The 17,025-nt window shown below is 50.0% G+C and overlaps 1 protein-coding gene across 4 annotated transcripts in view; it reads left to right on the top strand.

Moving 5' to 3' along the window:
* The window catches only part of CORO2A (coronin 2A), a 72,572-nt gene that overhangs the window by 12,424 nt on the left and 43,123 nt on the right, over nucleotides 1-17,025 (top strand). Inside the window, exon 1 of one of the 4 annotated variants that reach the window (XM_074395088.1) lies at nucleotides 10,780-11,997. The exons of the other annotated variants lie outside the window; for them this stretch is intronic. The gene's annotated coding sequence lies outside the window, so the exon portion shown is untranslated. Of the gene's footprint in view, nucleotides 1-10,779; nucleotides 11,998-17,025 lie in introns of those variants that run through there. 4 annotated transcript variants of the gene reach the window in all.

The following is a 17,025-nucleotide window of genomic DNA, read 5'->3' as shown; positions in this document are numbered from 1 at the left end:
TGAGTTAGAATGATACTTAGATAATAAAATAAGCAGGCCAGTCTGACATCACCAGGCTGCAGGAATGAAGGCAGCACTCACAGCGTAAGGACTTTGGTGAGGCCAAAAGTGATGATGACGCTTGTCATTGATGACATCCCCACTGCTGGCCTTCCAGAGGAGTTGGAAGCAGAGTCCAGGGAGGGCTTGATGGAGTCACACTGGAGGAGACGTTTTTGGGGGTTTCTGAAGGTGGGAACTGGGACTCTTTTCTTGATATAAACTGGGGGTTTTAGGTGGCTGCAAGCTCAGGAGCATTGGGACCAAACTGCCCAACTGAGGAACCTGCTGCATCAAAAGCAACAGAGGGTCAGACGCAGACGAGAGGGTCCTGCGGAAGTTTGGGCCACCTTCTGAGCAAGACTAGGACAGCTGAGACAGATCCAGAGGGGTGCCAGGCCAGGGAAGGGCTGAGCCTTCAGATTCCATGAAGCTTGGGAGATCAGGGTGAATGCTAGGCCTCAGAAGACCCTTGTCCCTTAACGAGCCGTGTTCTTGGTCTCTGATCCCATCTCACAGGCATTCTAGCCTCTTTGTAAGGGAAGGAAAGAATCTAAGCTACTTCGTTATTTCATTCAAGGTAGGGCTTTGTCTATTGTGAGATGTATCCTTATTTTATAATCCATTAAGAAATAAAAAAGCAGCAGAAACTATGGTTATAAGTTGCATCCCAGTTTCAGAGATGTTAAAATGTAAAAAACTCTCTTGGAATCATGTGACATGTGGCAGGCCCCCAATTTCACTCCTTAAGTCTTCACCGTCATATTGGAGCTAGAGATTCTTGTCCACTTTTTTTTTTTTTTTAAAGACGGGGTTTTACCATGTTGGTCAAGCTGGTCTTGAACTCCTGACGTCAGGTGATCCGCCTGCCGTGGCCTCCAAAGTGCTTGGATTAAAGGCAGGAGCCACCGTGCCCGGCCTCTTGTCCACTTTTTATAGATAAGGAGACGGGAACCCAGAGAGGTTGAGTAAATTTGCAACGTCACACAGCCAGCAAGAGGCAAAGCTGGGCTTTGAACCTGGTCTAATTAGATTTCACTTCTTTTTCCTCAACCAACCCCACAAAGAAAAGCCTCCTGGGTCCTGGCCCTTGGGAAGAACAGAATGTCCACACTGCAGAGTGAAGGTATGCCAGCTCAGAAATGCTCCAGTGGCCTGGTCATTAAAAGCCTGGTGCTCTGAGTAATAAGGGTAGGGAGTGTGGAGGAGGGCTGGGGAGATAATGAACAGGAAGGAGCTTGGAGAGCTTGCTGGCTGGGTCACTAGACTCATCCTCATTAAAACCATTCCAGGAGTGGCTCAGCCTGTGTGGCCTGCCCTGGAGAAAGGCTGTAGCGATATCTGCCCCACACACATAATCCTGGAGCCTCGCCCAGGCTGACCCATTCATTCATTCCCTAAAAAATTATCTTTCTTTTTTTTTTTTTTTTTTGAGACGGAGTTTCGCCCTTGTTACCCAGGCTGGAGTGCAATGGCGCAATCTCGGCTCACCGCAACCTCTGCCTCCCGGGCTCAGGCAATTCTCCTGCCTCAGCCTCCTGAGTAGCTGGGATTACAGGCACGCGCCACCATGCCCAGCTAGTTTTTTGTATTTTTAGTAGAGACGGGGTTTCACCATGTTGACCAGGATGGTCTCGATCTCTCGACTTCGTGATCCACCCGCCTCGGCCTCCCAAAGTGCTGGGATTACAGGCTTGAGCCACCGCGCCCGGCCAAAAAAGTTATCTTTCAATGTAATTTTTTGACTAGGACCTTTGTTCACGATTGATTACTTTCTGTATGTAAAGCACAAGCCTCAGCATTAGAGCCATTAAGCAAACAGACACAGGCGCATCTTTGACGGCTCACAGACCAAATGAGAGATGGACAGTAATCATAGAGTCCCACAGAACCTGGAGGAGGAGAGAATGTGCTGAGCCCGGGGTCACTGCAGAAGGCTCTTCTGAGGAAAGGATGCTGAGCTGAGATCTGAAAGATGAGTAGGGGGTGACCAGGCGAGGGTGGGGAGTGGGGCACGCTTCACGGGAGAAACAGCCTTGCAAAGGCCCTGAGGCTGGAGGAAACAGGCCTTTGAGGAATTGAAAGCACTGTGATGTGTGCAGCTCATCACGGCGAGCTGAGGCTGGAGAAGTAGAACGATGGCTGGTGAGTGGTCTGCTCAGATTTACTTACTTCAAAAAGATCGAGGGCAAGACGGCTGGTGGCTGAGACTAAATGACCAAGTTTAACAGATGTTTGGAACCAGGTACCGTGGCTCATGCCTATAATCCTAGCACTTTGGGAGACCAAGGCATGAAGATTTCTTGAAGCTGGGAGTTCCAGACCAGCCTGGGCAACATAGTGAGATCTCATGTCTACAAAAAAAAAAAAAAAAAAAAAAAAAAAAAAAAGAGAGAGAGAGAATTTGAAGGTGGGATAGGAGGCTGGGATTAGTGATAGATTAGCATTGGGTACAAGAAGAAGAAGGCCACGTGGGTGCCCATGGGTTCAGGCTTTTCTGGCAGTGGCCCTCTCAAGGCTTGACTTGCAGAGGGAGTTGTGCTGGGGGACACAAGCAATATGGGAGCAGCCTTCACCCGACTGGGGCCTCCTGCCCTGGGCTGGTTATTGTCCACCGTTTTCCTCCCAGGTGAGCTTAGATATCCTGATTCACCCAGTACTGGGGTTTGCCAGATGATGTGAAAAAAGTCAGTGGGATGAAGGATTTTAGGGTGTTGATAGGAATGAACCGATGTCCCAGGTTACTGGGGACAAGAAATGGGCTTCCATAGCATGCCCATGGAAATCACATGGCCCCCACCCTATCCCCGGAGCTGGCCTTTCAGCAAAGCTGTTGCTGACCATGGCGATGGATTTGGGCATTGCTTGATGAGTTGTGTCATCCTGGAGAGGGATCTCTGGTTGTAGCTTCCAGGGCCCCCTCCTTGGGCTGAACCCTAGTTTTACAGATCCATCAGCGGAGATGCCTGCAAAGGGCTGGTCACATCTGGCAGGTGACAGGATGCTGGAGGTGGGAGGGTGTGGTCAGGAGGGGTGCTTGAATTAGTGACTTTGGAAGCAGGTGAAGCATTTTCTCCTAATGACAGGGTTCAGTGTGTGGTCAAAAGAAGGGATGGTGCAGGTCAAAGAAAGGAGGGCATTTGGAGATGAGATGCTTCTTTTAAGGAGGTGAAACGGAGGTTCAGAGGGGCTATGGGACTTGTCTGAGATCACACAGCTTGGAAGTGACTCTCCTTACATGGTTTTCTGTGTTGTGGGTTCCTTTCTTGAGTTTTCCTTTGGAGATGAAACCATGATGTGAGGGGAGCCATGGCCCGCAATGAGAGGGATGGGAATGCTTACAGGAAGACTTCCTGGAAGAGAGAGCATTTCTCTAAGCTGAGCCTCGTAGCAGCTGGTCATACAGAATTGTGGAGAGGGCATTACTGGCCAAGGAAATGATGTAAGCCAAGGACTGGAGAGGGGAGACCTTACTAGGCCTACGTGGGATGCGATGAACATAGGGTCGGGTTTGGCTCAGTACAAGAGGAAGAGTGTATTTGGTAGATGCCAAGGGCAGGGAGATAGGTGCAGCGTGCCCTGTCAGGGAAGAGTGTTTTATCACTGATGTTGTTTAGAATTGCAGGCACGTTATGATGATAAAATGTCAGGCTTTGGGGACGTTTTGTTTTTAAGTTCTGTTGAAAATGTACCCCCTGAGTGTCTGCGCCCTGCCGACTGGTCACCTCCCTCCTGCCCTGGTCCCTGCCACGCCCCCCTCCCCACTTGCCTCACATCCCTTCTTGATATACTCCTGGGCCATACCTTAGCTTTGAATCCCCAGCCGAGAAGCTATTGAAGGTCTTGCATAGAAGATACTGACATCTACCAGTAGCCCAAATGGGGGCTCAGCTTTAGAGAGGTTGGATCCAAGATGAGGACATCCTGGAGGAGGCAGGAAGGACCTGGAAAATGGGGAGGGTGACAGATAGGAGCAGGACTGCAGGTCAGGGCTTCATGAGACCTAGGACCCCGTCCACAACTGCCCGCCACCACGCCGGGCCCAGGCCAGCACAGAGCCGGACAGCAGGTGCTCCGCATCCCGCAGGGTCCACTGCTGGGGCTGGTAGGCAGAGGCAGAATCCTCACGCTCTCGTGGTCTCAGATCTCAGCCACTCAAGTAGGACCTTCCAGAGTGTAAGGAAGGGTTTCTTTCCAGCCCACAGATGTCAGCAAGACCTTACTGACACTCAAACAGCAGCCCGAGAGCTGGTTTGATTAGTTCCATTTTACAGATGAGGAAACTGAGGCTTCAGAGGGAAGCTGACTGAAAGGTACAGTAAAGTATAAGGACCGGTAAAGAGCTGGACAGTGGCCACTTTTAGCAGCCATCAAGACCTAGAGATTTGCGTTCTCTCCAGGATCTGCCACTAACCAGCCAGGTGACCTTGGACAAGTCACATCCCTTCTCAGGTTCTTGTTTCGTCGCCTGCAAAGTGAAGCGTATACTAGATCATTTCTGCCATCCTTTGAGCTTAAAAATTATCCCTGACTCTCTTCCTCTTCTATCCCAATTGCCTCCAAAGTGATCTATGCAAGATGCACATTGGGGTGCAGGAAAAACATATCTAAACAAACTTAAAAAAAGAGAATTCAGCTTTACCTACATTTGCCAGCTGGGGTGTCAGGCACCTCATGTCTCATGTGGTCCAGGAGTCTCCAGAGAGAAGAGGCAACACTCTGAGAAAGGGTGATGAGGACTCCCTCACTCTTTGGTCTGTTTTTGACAGGTTATCCCAATTAATTAACCTGGTGAATTAATCCAGGTTAATCCAGATCGGATTTACAGATTATATTCACCACTTTAAACTAAACTAACGCTTACAAAATGGACATGTGGTTTTAAAAGATTCCTACTGAAAACTTGTGACTTATTAGGAGTGCTTACTTATTATGCTGATAATGCTAGTACGTGTAGACGGAGAAACAGAAGAGGTTGGGTGCCAGCCTGTAATCCCATCACTTTGGGAGGCCAAGACGAGAGGATTGCTTGAGGCTAGGAGTTGGATACAAGCCTGGGCAACATAGCAAAACCCTGTCTCAAGAAAAAGTTTAAAAATTAGCCAGGCATGATGGTACATGCCTGTGGTCCCAGCTACTCAGGAGGCTGAGGCAGGAGGAGTTGGAGGCTACAGTGAGCTATGATGGCACCACTGCGCTCCCACCTAGGCGACAGAGAGAGACTCTGTCTCTAAAAATTTTTTTAAATAAAAATAAATTTAAAACAGAAAAAAAGAGAATGAACACTGGGCTTTCCAGTACAGTCACTTCATCAGCCACAAGACCCAGGACAAAAACAGTGACAAGCTAATAAGTCTGACAAGAAATCAGCTCAAGTTTGTTTGTGTTTACATTGGGGGACACTATTTGAAATATATATTTACAGTCACTCTGGTTAGTGATGAATCTCACTCTGTGTATATGTTTTGTCTTCAGGGTTTGATGATGATTACTTGTATATAATATAAGATAATGAGGTGCGAGCTCAGTTTTTTTTTCTTGTGGAGAGAATGAATGATCAAAAAAGTTTGGAGATCACCTGAGGTCAGGAGTTTGAGTCCAGCCTGGCCAACATGGTGAAACCCCATCTCTACTAAAAACACAAAAAAATTAGCCGGGTGTGGCAGCACACACCTGTAATCCCAGTTCCTCGGGAGGCTTAAACAGGAGAATTACTTGAACCTGGGGGGCAGAGGTTGCAGTGAGCCGAGATGGTGCCACTGCACTTAAAAACAAAAACAAAAAGCTTTGGAGCCCATTGCTCTAATCTCCTGGTCTTTTCCTTGCTACTGCCACCTTTCACAGGCCACCACGTTTGTGATCAAATGTTCCAGTCGAGTAGGATTGCTCCATTTTTCCATCCATTCACAGGGGAAAGACGCCATGGAAATACGTCCATCCACAGAGCCCAGCACAGGGGCTGCCTCTGGCTGGGGACTTGGAAAATGTGGGTGGAGTGAGCCTGCTCCAGTTTTCCCCTCGCATCTTGGGGGCGGCCGGTGCGCTGCCGGCCTTTCTAGCAGAAAAGACCTCAGGTCTGCGATCATTCCCAGCCTAAAATGCTCTCTGGAGGAACAGTTTCCATTTCAAAGGTCTGAGTCCAAGAAAACCTAGATAAGGCAAATGACCCCGGAGCTCACAATTATAACCTTTCTTTCCTAACCATCTTTGGAATTTGTCCCTCCACCAACGAGTTTCCACTATTACTTAGAGCAACACAGATAAGGAAGAAAAATATTTGGTACCGTCTCCAGGTGCAGGAGGACAGGGCTGTGCTGTGTGTGTCAGCGCACTCTTTGGGATGGGTATTTGTCCTGGTTCTGCCCTGTGTGGGCGGTCTTTGGTGCGCTGACTCCATTTCCTCTTTCTGTACCCCATGATCTCTTGGGGTCTGGGATCCTACTGGGGACCTGCTTTACTGAGGGGTTCTCAGCCCCCATCTGCAGGGTTCGAGTATGATCTGGAAGACAGCGACAGCTTGGAGCATATGGGCGACCAAAATGGGGAGGACATGGGAAACCGAGTCACAGCGGAAACGCCCCAACTCCGAGTGGAGCCATCCCGGGGACCTGAGTGAAGAGACCGTGGGCCTCTGGAAGGCTGTCATGGGGCCGAGGCAATGGATGTGGCTGGCAGGGCTCCGGGAGCAGAGGGCAGTGGAAGTGAGGAAGTCCACCAGTTGAGCACGTCTTCCCCCAGCGGGGGTGAGCTCCCCATCACGAGACTGGTGTGAGCCAAAACCCTCAGACTCTTCACATGGGTTGCTGGGGAAAGAAAGGCAGAATTCTAGGGTATTATATTTGTTGCTTGCCCCTAGATGTAATAAGATCATTTGAGAGAGAGTTAGTGGGTCTGGCTAAAAATGGAAGAATTAGAGCTTTAGATTCTACATCAGCACTCGTAGATTGATAAGGGGCTCAAGGCTCTCTCTGCTTTCTTCAGTTCCGAGGCTTCTGGTGCCTCCCAGCACAGGTGACAGCCCTCACCCCTCCCCTGAAAGTTTAGATCTTTAGATGTTGCTGCTTTGAGGAAAAAGAAAGGACCATGAACACTTTGTGTTTTTAGTTTAATCTGTAAGCCCTGTTTGAAGCCCATATTTATTTTTATTAAATGTTCATTTCAATCCATGAATACAGATAAATAGCTTAGGACAGTGCCTGGCTCACAGTGAGTACTCAGTAAAAGTTATTACCGTTATTTATTATTTTGAGTTTAGTTATTTAACAGATACTTACTTTGAGTTTGTCTTATGCCAGGCTGGGTTCTAAATGCTTGACAGATATTAACTCATTTATTGTTATCATCCCCATTCTACAGATGAGGAAACCTAGGGCCAAGAGAGGTAGATAACTGGCCCAGTGTCTCCCAGCTGGTGTGTGGTAGGGTTGATGTCTGAGCCTGGCAGGTGGGTTTCCCCCATGTCAGTAGCCACTGTGCTGCTGCCTCTCGATGCAATTGCACCGTATAATAAGTAAACCAGGCCTCTGCATCCATTCTCCCTCAGAGTACCTCTACAGCCTCCAGAGGGTGACAGGCAGGGATGCTCATGCCCATTTAATGGGTTGAGACACTGGACCCCAGAAAGGGGCTTTTATAGCATCACACAGCAAAAGGGGGCAGAGCCTACTGGAGCCGGGTCACTGGCCTTGGACTACCTATGTGCCCTCCCTGCACAGAGCAGGGCTCCCCGCTGAAGCCCAGTGGGAGTTGGTGCTGACTGGGGAGCCCTGGTCCCTCAAGGGGCCCCTTCCTTCATCAGGAGGAGGGAGGTTGGTGGGAAGAGCCCCCACTCTGCCAGGGACCTGAGGAAATATCGTCCAGGCATGTCCTGAGGCAGGGAGGCTCCTGGCGTCTGGGGAAATGGGAAGGCCTCCTCATCCCACCGAGCCCCTCTGCTGGGGCCCTGGCAGAGATGGCCCTGAATAGCCAGGAGTGAAAGGGGACGCAGACAAGGAGGGCCAACCCTCACCCCGCACCCTGATTTGAAGTCACACCAGGGACCAACTCTAAGGTCAAGGGTTGGGAAGGGCTGAAAGAAGTAGGAGCTCCGAGGAAACCAACATGGAAGCAGAGATGTAGCTGCCAGGGAGCGCAGGAAAGCTGTGTGCTGATGCCCAGGTGCTGTTATTCCTTTTTTCTTTATTTTTTTTTATGATGGTGATATATATATATATACCTAGCAAAGTTTACCATTTTAACCAATTTTAAATATACAATTCTGTGGTGTGAAGTACATTCCCATTGTGCAGCCATCTGTATTAATCCACTCTCATACTGCTATAAAGACATACCTGAGACTGGGTCATTTATAAAGGAAAGAGGTTTAATTGACTCATAGTTCTCATGGCTGGGGGGGCCTCAGGAAACTTACAATCATGGCAGAAGGTGAAGGGGAATCAGGCACCTTCTTCACAGGGCCGCAGGAGAGAGAGACATCGCGCAGGGTACACTGCCACTTTTAAACCATCAGATCTCACGAGAATTCCCTTAGTAACATGAGAACAGCCTTGAAGAAACTGCCCCATGATCCAATCACCTCTCACCAGGTCCCTCCCTCCACACGTGGGGATGACAATTCAAGATGAGATTTGGGCGGGGACACGGAGACAAACCATATCACCATCACTGCCAAGATTTTTACATTTCGACTTCACAGTAGCCTACTCTATTCTTTAATGTTTTTATTTACATGTGTCAATGAAGAGCGTATATTCAGACTGAAACGTATTTGACAAAACAGGAACATACATGTAGGAGACTAACACCTGGCTGGGTTCCTGCCGAGCACTGCTCTGAGGCATTTAGATGAGTGAACAACTCCCTTTTAAGGTGGGTGCCATCATGGACCCCAGCTTATAACTTAGGAAACTGAGGCACAGAGAGGTTTAGAAAAGCTACTCAAATGCTTCCCTGGTCCAAGCCTGGGCCCCCTGGTTGCCGCCATTAATTGAGAACTTTACCGTGTGCTACATGTTCTTAAGCTCCTTGCCCATCTCATAGCAACCTGGCGGTATGGTACCAAGACTTAGAGAAGGGGAGGGAGTCTGGATTTCGACCCAGGTTTCTCTGACTTTGAAGCCCATATCTAAAGCACCCATACTGGGCTGCGAAGCTGTGATGGGACAGCAGGCACAATTGGTGGATTTTGTTTCGGCTGTGGAGCACCGTGAGAAGGAGGATGGAGTGCTGGCCTCAGAGCATGCAATTTATATATTGAGAAGACCTAAGAAAGCAAGCCAAAGGTGCCGTGCGGTGCCTTATGCCTATAATCCCAGCACTTTAGGAAGTTGAAGTGGGTGGATCATGACGTCAGCCTGACCAACATGGTGAAACCCCATCTCTACTAAAAATACAAAAATTAAGCTGGGCATTGTGGTGAGCACCTGTAATCCCAGCTACTTGGGAGGCTGAGGCAGGAGAATTGCTGAACCCAAGAGGTGGAGGTTAAAGTGAGCCGAGATCGTGCCATTGGATTCCAGCCTAGGCAACAGAGCGAGACTCAGTCTCAAAAAAAAAGAAAGAAAGAAAAAAGAAAAAAAAAAAAAAAAAAAAAAAGGAAGCCAAGGAGCAGAGCTGCAAGTGGCCACCGAGTTGGGGGGTGGTTGAGTGCTCATGGTGGAACCCTTGAAGTTTAGATGGGTTCCTGCTGCTTAGTAATCCACATAACCTCAGAGAACTGACATGGCTGCTCTACAGAGCGCCCCAGCCACACTTATGAAGAGGAGATAATCCTCCCCGCCCCCAGGTGGTTGTGAGGGGTAAACTGAGCCCCAGTTGTGAATCATTTGCTGGGCTGTAGAGCAGTGGTTCTCAAAGAGTGGCCCCTGGGCCGGCGGCTTCCTAGTCACCCGGGAACTTGGTGGAAGTGCAGACTCGCAGCTCCCACCCGCTCTGCGGAATCAGAAACTCTAGGTGGGCCCAACAATCGCAGTTTGTGAGTTTGATTTTGTAGAGACAGAATCACTGTGTTGCCCAGGCTAGTCTGGAACTCCTGGCCCTGAGCGATCCTCCCTCCTAGGTCTCCTAAAGTGCTGGGTTTGAAGAGTGAGCCACCACCTGGGATTGTTGTTTTCCAGCCCTCCAGGTGACTCTGAGCATGCTCAGACGATCTGCAGTGACGCGGCAGGCAAACACATGTAACTGTGATGCTGTCACCCTTCCTCACTGCCAGCCTTGTGGGCAGAAGTGCTTTTCCCCCAGGGGCACCGACATCTTTCCTGCCCTCTTTTCATCCTCAAAAGCCCTGGCTGCTGGCACTTGAAATTTGAGAAGGGCAATCTGGCCTCCTGACTTCCCTGGCCTGCAGGCCCAGCCTGAACAAACAATTTAGGTGGCGCTCCTGCGGGAGGGAGGCAGGGAGGAGGTGCCTGGCCAGCCTCTCCTGCCAGCTGTTGCAGACCCTACTGGGGAACTGATGGAGGGTGAGCAGAGGCATTTCTCTCCATGTTAACAAGCAGCTGAGAGAGTATCGGAAAATAACTTCCCATCGCCTTCCCGCTGTGGGGCCAAGCTTGGAAGTGGGGTGCAGGGCTGAGCTCGGAAGTGGGGTGTGGGGCTGAGCTTGGAAGTGGGGTGCGGGGCTGAGCTCATAAGTGGGGCATGGGGTCGAGTTCACAAGTGGGGTGTGGGGCCGAGCTCAGAAGTGGGGTGCGGGGCTGCCAGCATCTTCAGGAGCAGGCAGGCCCTCAGTGGTATCTGGGGACTCTTGCCCCAGGGCAGTCACACCCTTTTCCTCCTGAGTCCAAGCACGCAAGGCCTCAGAACTCTCCCCTTCCTCCTCATGGCATTCTGCAACCCCTGCAGCCCACTGGAGCTGGACTTGAAGTGAAACCCACTTATGTCTCCCTTAGATACAGCCCAAGTTGAGGAAAGAAAATCGTTTCCCAGGCTCAATGTCCTAACTTCCTAATTGTAGGGGCTAAGTCTATTTTGGCTCTGACCATGTCACACCCCCAGTTACAAACTTTGATGCCTCCCCACTGTCTCAGGTGCCATCTCGTCAGCATCCCCGCCCCCACAGTCCCTCTCCCAGCCGCAGCCCCATTGCTGACTGCATTTGCCTAGACCCAGCCCAGCCAGGCGTGGCCTAGCACAGCACCTTCCACCCAGGTGCCTCCCCTTCCCTCCTCTGCTGGGCTTGCTCTACTTGGCCTTGAAGGCTCAGCTCAACCGTGTCGTCCCGGAGGCCCACCCTGACTCCCCGGATTTCCATCTCCCTGCTGCAACTTGCAGCGCTGGCCTTAGCCCTGGTGACCCTGAATTGAGCTTGCTGGTTACATGGGGGCCTCCCCCATCCTCTGAGCTCCCCCATAACTGACCCTGTCTGGGTCCATCATGCGTCTCCCTTTCAGTGCCCAGCGTGGCATCAGACTCGGCGTGGGCACTGATGATGTTGGCTGAACTGACTCTGGGCCCCGGGTCCCTGAGGCAGGCAGAGTGAGGGCTGATTTGTGGGTCCATGCTGAGAACAGATTGCAGGGCCCCTGGTTGGATGCCCGCCCCAGGACCAGAGCTGCAAAGCTTCAGTCCTGCCTCGGGCTGACTGTGGGACCCTAAACAAGGCATTCTCCCTCTCTGGGCTTCAGTGTCCTTCTCTGTCCAAAGACAGGCCCGAAAGCTCTGTGCCAGAAAGTGGACAGTGAGCAGGAAGTGGAGCCCAGATTTTCAGCCTCTGGAGGCTTCTTGGAAAATCCCCAGTGACCCTTGTCGCTCGAAACTCCCAGATAAGGAGATTGTGGGGTAATAAACCTGTGTGGAGTTTTGTCAGATCCTCATTTGGGGGTTTAAACAGGAAGAAGCTCTGCTGTGTCTTCAGAAGGCCTAGGCAGGAAGGGGACCATCCTTCTGAGGACGGCTGACAGGTGGACAAGCTCTGCCGCCCTCGGGGTCCTGCGTGGCCCTCACAGATCGTCCTAACAGGTGGGCAGGGCGGGTGTTACTGTCATGTGGATAGAACACAGAAAGCGGGAGAGGGGATGAGATTTGCCCAAGGTCATGGAGTGAATTGGTGTCAGAATCAGGATTATCGGCCAGAGCTCAGTGGCTCATACCTGTCATCTCAGCACTTTGAGAGGCCGAGGCAGGTGGATCACCTGAAGTCAGGAGTTCAAGATCAGCCTGGGCAACTTGGTGAAACCCTGTCTCTACTAAAAATACAAAAATTAGCTGGGTGTGGTGGTGCATGCCTGTAATCCCAGCTACTTGGGAGGCTGAGCAAGAGAATCTCTTGAACCCCGGAGGCAGAGTTTGCGGTGAGCCAAGATCGCGCCATTGCACTCCAGCCTGGGCGACAGAGTGAGACTTTGTCTCAAAAAATAGAAAAAAACAAAGAAAAAAAAAAAAAAGAACTAGGATTCTCCAGCCTGACCAGCACACTGCTATGACAGTGACGGGCCTAGCCCGTTGGCTCCTAGCACCCCAAGGTGGGATTTGAAAGAAGCTTCTGGTGTGAGTGAAAGCTCAAGCTGGGAGTCAGGTGGGCCTCCCCCTGGGTCCCCACAGGGCTGTAGGTGGGTGCAGCAGAAGGGGAGAACCATCTGGGGTTGACAGTCCTCGGGGTGTGTCGGTGGGGGAGGAAGGAGAGAAGGAAAAAACCCAGTGGGCAGGAAAGGAGGAGGGGAGGGGCGCTTCCATGAGCCGAGCTCCTACGTTGTGCCAGACACATGCAAAGCCTTTTATGTACATGATCTCAGTTAATCTGCTAGATTCTGTGAGAAAAATATTAGGATACTCTAATGCATGCGGCCCCCTGAGGCCATTTATCCGGCCCCCCCGCCGCACTTGAGGAAGGGGCACCTCTTTCATTGGTGGTCAGTGAGAGGAGCACAGCATGTGGCGGCCCTCCAACGGTCTGAGGGACAGTGAACTGGCCCCCTGGGTAAAAAGTTTGGGGACGCCTGCTCTAATGCTACGGTACAGAGACAAACAGGGGTCCAGGGCTTGAAGCTGGTGCCTTCTTTTTACCTGCCCTTGGCTACCTCCCCAAATGTCAGGATGGGACCACAGGGGATGGAGAGGCTGCTCAGTCTGGGAGGCAGGGAGGCTCCCTGGAGGTGGTTCTGTGGGAGCTGGGCCCGGAAGGTGGGGTGAGAGGAAGGGGCATCCTAAGAGCCCGGCTAAGTGCCACCCAGCGACTTACCTGGGCTGGCTTAGTTCTAGGTGGAGGGAAGGGGTGTGAGCAAAGACGGATTATCTAGGAAAACGATGCTTCTTTATTTTCTTTTTGCTTCTCCCCTTCTCTTTTGAAAAACGTGATGCTCTGAGGGGAAAGCAGACAGACCAGTTCAGCTTAGAGAACAGGTCTGTGGAGCTGAGAAGGAGATCAGGGACTCAGGGGGAATGTAGAGACCTCAAAACCCAAGTCCAGCAGAGGACTTCATCCCGAGGACGGAGGGGACCTGGGGTGGGTTTCGAGGGAAAGGGCAGGGCCAGAGTTGGGGCTGGAATACTCCAGGCCTGAATCCCCAAGAGAGAAGGCTGCTCAGGCCTTGGCATGGCCTGGGAGAGGAGTAGAGAGCAGGTGGGGGCTGTTGGGGGCAGGGCTGGTTGGGGAGGAGGCAGGGCAGGAGGAGGAGGCCAGTCCAGGGACGGTGGCTCTGGGCAGTGTCAGATGTAGGGAGGAGGCACTCCCACAGGCCTAATCTCATCAGGAAGAAAGAGGCCTTGTCTTGGCTCGCTCTCTGACTCAATCTGTACTTCCTGTGGGCCTGCAGGGAGGCATCTGTGCTGGACCAGAATGATGGGCAGCGCAGGGGCGGGGAAGGCAGAGACCTGAGGACAGGGCTGTTTGTGTTTGCCGGCTGCAGACCGCTTCTGCCTCTCTTGTTGATGGTTGAGCCCCAACAACCCTCACTCGTGAGGGTCCCTGCATGGCTGTGCTCCTGCTTGCCTGCCTGGGCTGTGCTGATAGAGAAGCAAAGGGTTTCTTCCCCTGCTCCTCCACCCCATCCCAGGCCCCTCAGCACCAGGGCAGGGCGGGGCCCTGGGAATGCCCAGCCCAGAGAAGCACAAATGCACTCTCTTGGATTCTTCTCATCCAGCAGGGATTGTCAGCTAGCCTTCTGCATGTGTATGTCTGTTCCCCATCATTATGGTGAGCGCCAGGGGTTGGAACTCTCATGAGCCACTCAGACCCTGGCAGTCTGCTTTATGCTTTCTGGTTTGGGATTTTTATTTAGATCCCCAAAATGTTGGGCCCCCAGCATATACCCGGTCATGTGTGTTAAATCACAGCTCAGTGTCCTGTACACATTAGGACCACAAAAATCTTACTCGCCAACGTCTGTTGAACACAAAGTATGCACCAAGTGTGACTCCACATGCTGTGTGTATCACCTCGTGTAAGTGTCCAGGCACCCCTGCGAGAGAGTGTGGACCTGCGACTGAACAGCCTGGCCTGGATTCCAGCCCAGCCACTAACTAGCTGTGTGATCTTAGGCAAGTTACATAACTTCTCTGTGCCCTGTTTCCTCATCTTAAAAATGGGGTGATGATAGTATTTGCGTGAGGGTTGAGTTAGTACGTAGAATATACTAAACACCTAGTCAGCAATATAGGTGTTACCTATTATTTGTACTTGTAGCGCCCGATTCTCCTGGTGAGGAAATAGACACATTAACTTGCCCAGAGTGGCAGATAGGAAATGTTAGAGCGGCACTGTCCAACAGAACTTTGTTCAGTGATGGGTGTGCTCTATAATTACACTTATATGGCTTCATCTGTGAATATTAAGCACATATGGCTTTGGAGCTCTTGAAATGTTGCTAGTGTGACTAAGGAGCTGGATTTTACACTTTATTTGATTTTAACTTTAGAAGTCTTGTGGGACTAGAGGTTCTGTGTTGCACAGGGCTGTTCAGAGACAAGATTCGAACCCTGACAGTCAAGCTCCAGAGCGTGGGCCACCTCTGTGCTCTCCTGCTTCTTTTTTGCATAAATCTTGTACAAAGGAAATTTAAAGACACATACAAAATTAAAGAGAAGATTCCAGTGAGTCCTCATGTACCCTGACCCACCCTCAGTGGCCATCAGCAGCCTGGTTCATCTCTACTCTCTCATTTTCTCCTCCTCTGTTCAACAACCCCAAGGTATTTTAAAATAAATCCTGGATGTTATATCATTTCATCTGTGGATATTAGGCATATGTCTCTAAAAGATAAAGACTCTTGTGTAATATAAGCACAATATTATTATCACACTGATGACAACAATTCTTTAATATTGTCAGGTGCCCAGACTGGAGTGCAGTGGCGTGATCATAGCTTACTGCAGCCTCTAACTCCTGAGATCCAGTGATCCTCCCACCTCAACCTCTCGAGTAGCTGGGACTACAGGTGTGTGCCACCATGCCCAGCAAATTTTTTTTTTTTTAAATTTCTGGTAGACATGAGATCTTGCTGTGTCCCCCAGGCTGGTCTTGAACTCCTGAACCCAAGCGATCTACCTCATCCTCCCAAAGTAGAATTTTCTTCCTTTTGAAGGTTGAATAATATTCCATGGTATGAATATACCACATTTCACTGATCCGTTCATCTGTGGATGGACACTTGTGTTGATTCCACATTTCAACTATTGTGAATAATGCTGCTATGAACATGAGTGTGCAAATATCCCTTCCAGACCCTGCTTTCATTTCTTTAAGCCTGCATATTCCAGAAGTGGAGTTGCTGAATCATATGATCGTTCTACTGTTAAATTTTTGATGAACTGCTGTACTATTTTTCATAGCAATGGCACCATTTTTCATTCCCACCAACAGTGCACTAAATCAGATTGTTTCAAATCGAATTCTTTGCTTGCTTGTTGTTGAGTTGTAGGCGTTCTTTATATATCCTCAATATTAACACGTTATCAGATAGATTTGCAAATATTTTCTCTCATTCTGTATGTTGCCTTTTCACTCTGTTTATAGTATCCTTAAATGCACACAAGTTTTTAATTTCCATGAGTACAATTTGTGTATTTTGTTGTTGTTGTCTGTTTCTGGTGTCATAACCAAGGAATCACTGCCAAGCCCAATGTTGTGAAGATTTTGCCCTTTGTTTTCTTCTAAGTTTTTTTTTTTTTTTTTGAGATGGAGTCTCACTCTGTAGCCCAGGCTAGAGTGCAATGGTGCGATCTTGGGTCACTGAAACCTCTGCCTCCCAGGTTCAAGCAATTCTCCTGCATCAGCCTCCTAAGTAGCTGGGATTACAGGCACGTGCCACTATGCCCAGCTAATTTTTGTATTTCTAGTACAGATGGGGTTTCACCGTATTGGTCAGACTGGTCCTGAACTCCTGACCTCATGATCCTCCCGCCTTAGCCTCCCAAAGTGTTGGGAATACAGGAATGTGCCACCGCACCCAGCCTTCTTCTAAGGTTTTTATAGTTTTAGCTCTTACATTTAGGTCTTTGATGCATTTTGAGTTAATGTGAGAAACCAGAAAATTTAGCATGTAGCATTTCCTGTGTTTTTTCCTGATTGTATCCAGGTAGCTGTTGAACACATTTCTCCATACCCCGTGTGCATAGTTACATCCAAAGACTCGGTCAATGTTGGGTTTCATTTCTTGTCAAGGCCACTTTATAAGTAGTGTTTCCTATTGCTTCATATTAGCAGCACATAATGTCTGGTTATCTCTTAGTGACGCTGAGATTGGTCATTGGGTTCAGGTGTTGCCAACCCAACCAATCTGTTACACCAGTGAGTCTCAAACTTGGTTATGCGTCAGTCACCTTCGGGCTGGTTAAAGAAGAGTGGTGAGCCCCGCCCCCAGAATGCTTGATTCAGTAGGTCTGGGAAGAGAAGCTTGAGAATTTGCAACTCTAAAAAGTTCCCTGGTGATATGGTTAATGGGGAACTACACTTTGAGAACCACTGCATCACATCCATTAGGTGTTTCTGTGATCTTTGCTCCCAACATGCACTGGGATAGGATAGGAAGCTTAAGCACTGCTGGCATCTGG

Source organism: Saimiri boliviensis, chromosome 2, assembly GCF_048565385.1.
Source record: "Saimiri boliviensis isolate mSaiBol1 chromosome 2, mSaiBol1.pri, whole genome shotgun sequence".
NCBI classification, from domain to species: domain Eukaryota; kingdom Metazoa; phylum Chordata; class Mammalia; order Primates; family Cebidae; genus Saimiri; species Saimiri boliviensis.
This window is presented reverse-complemented; position numbering and strand designations above follow the sequence as displayed.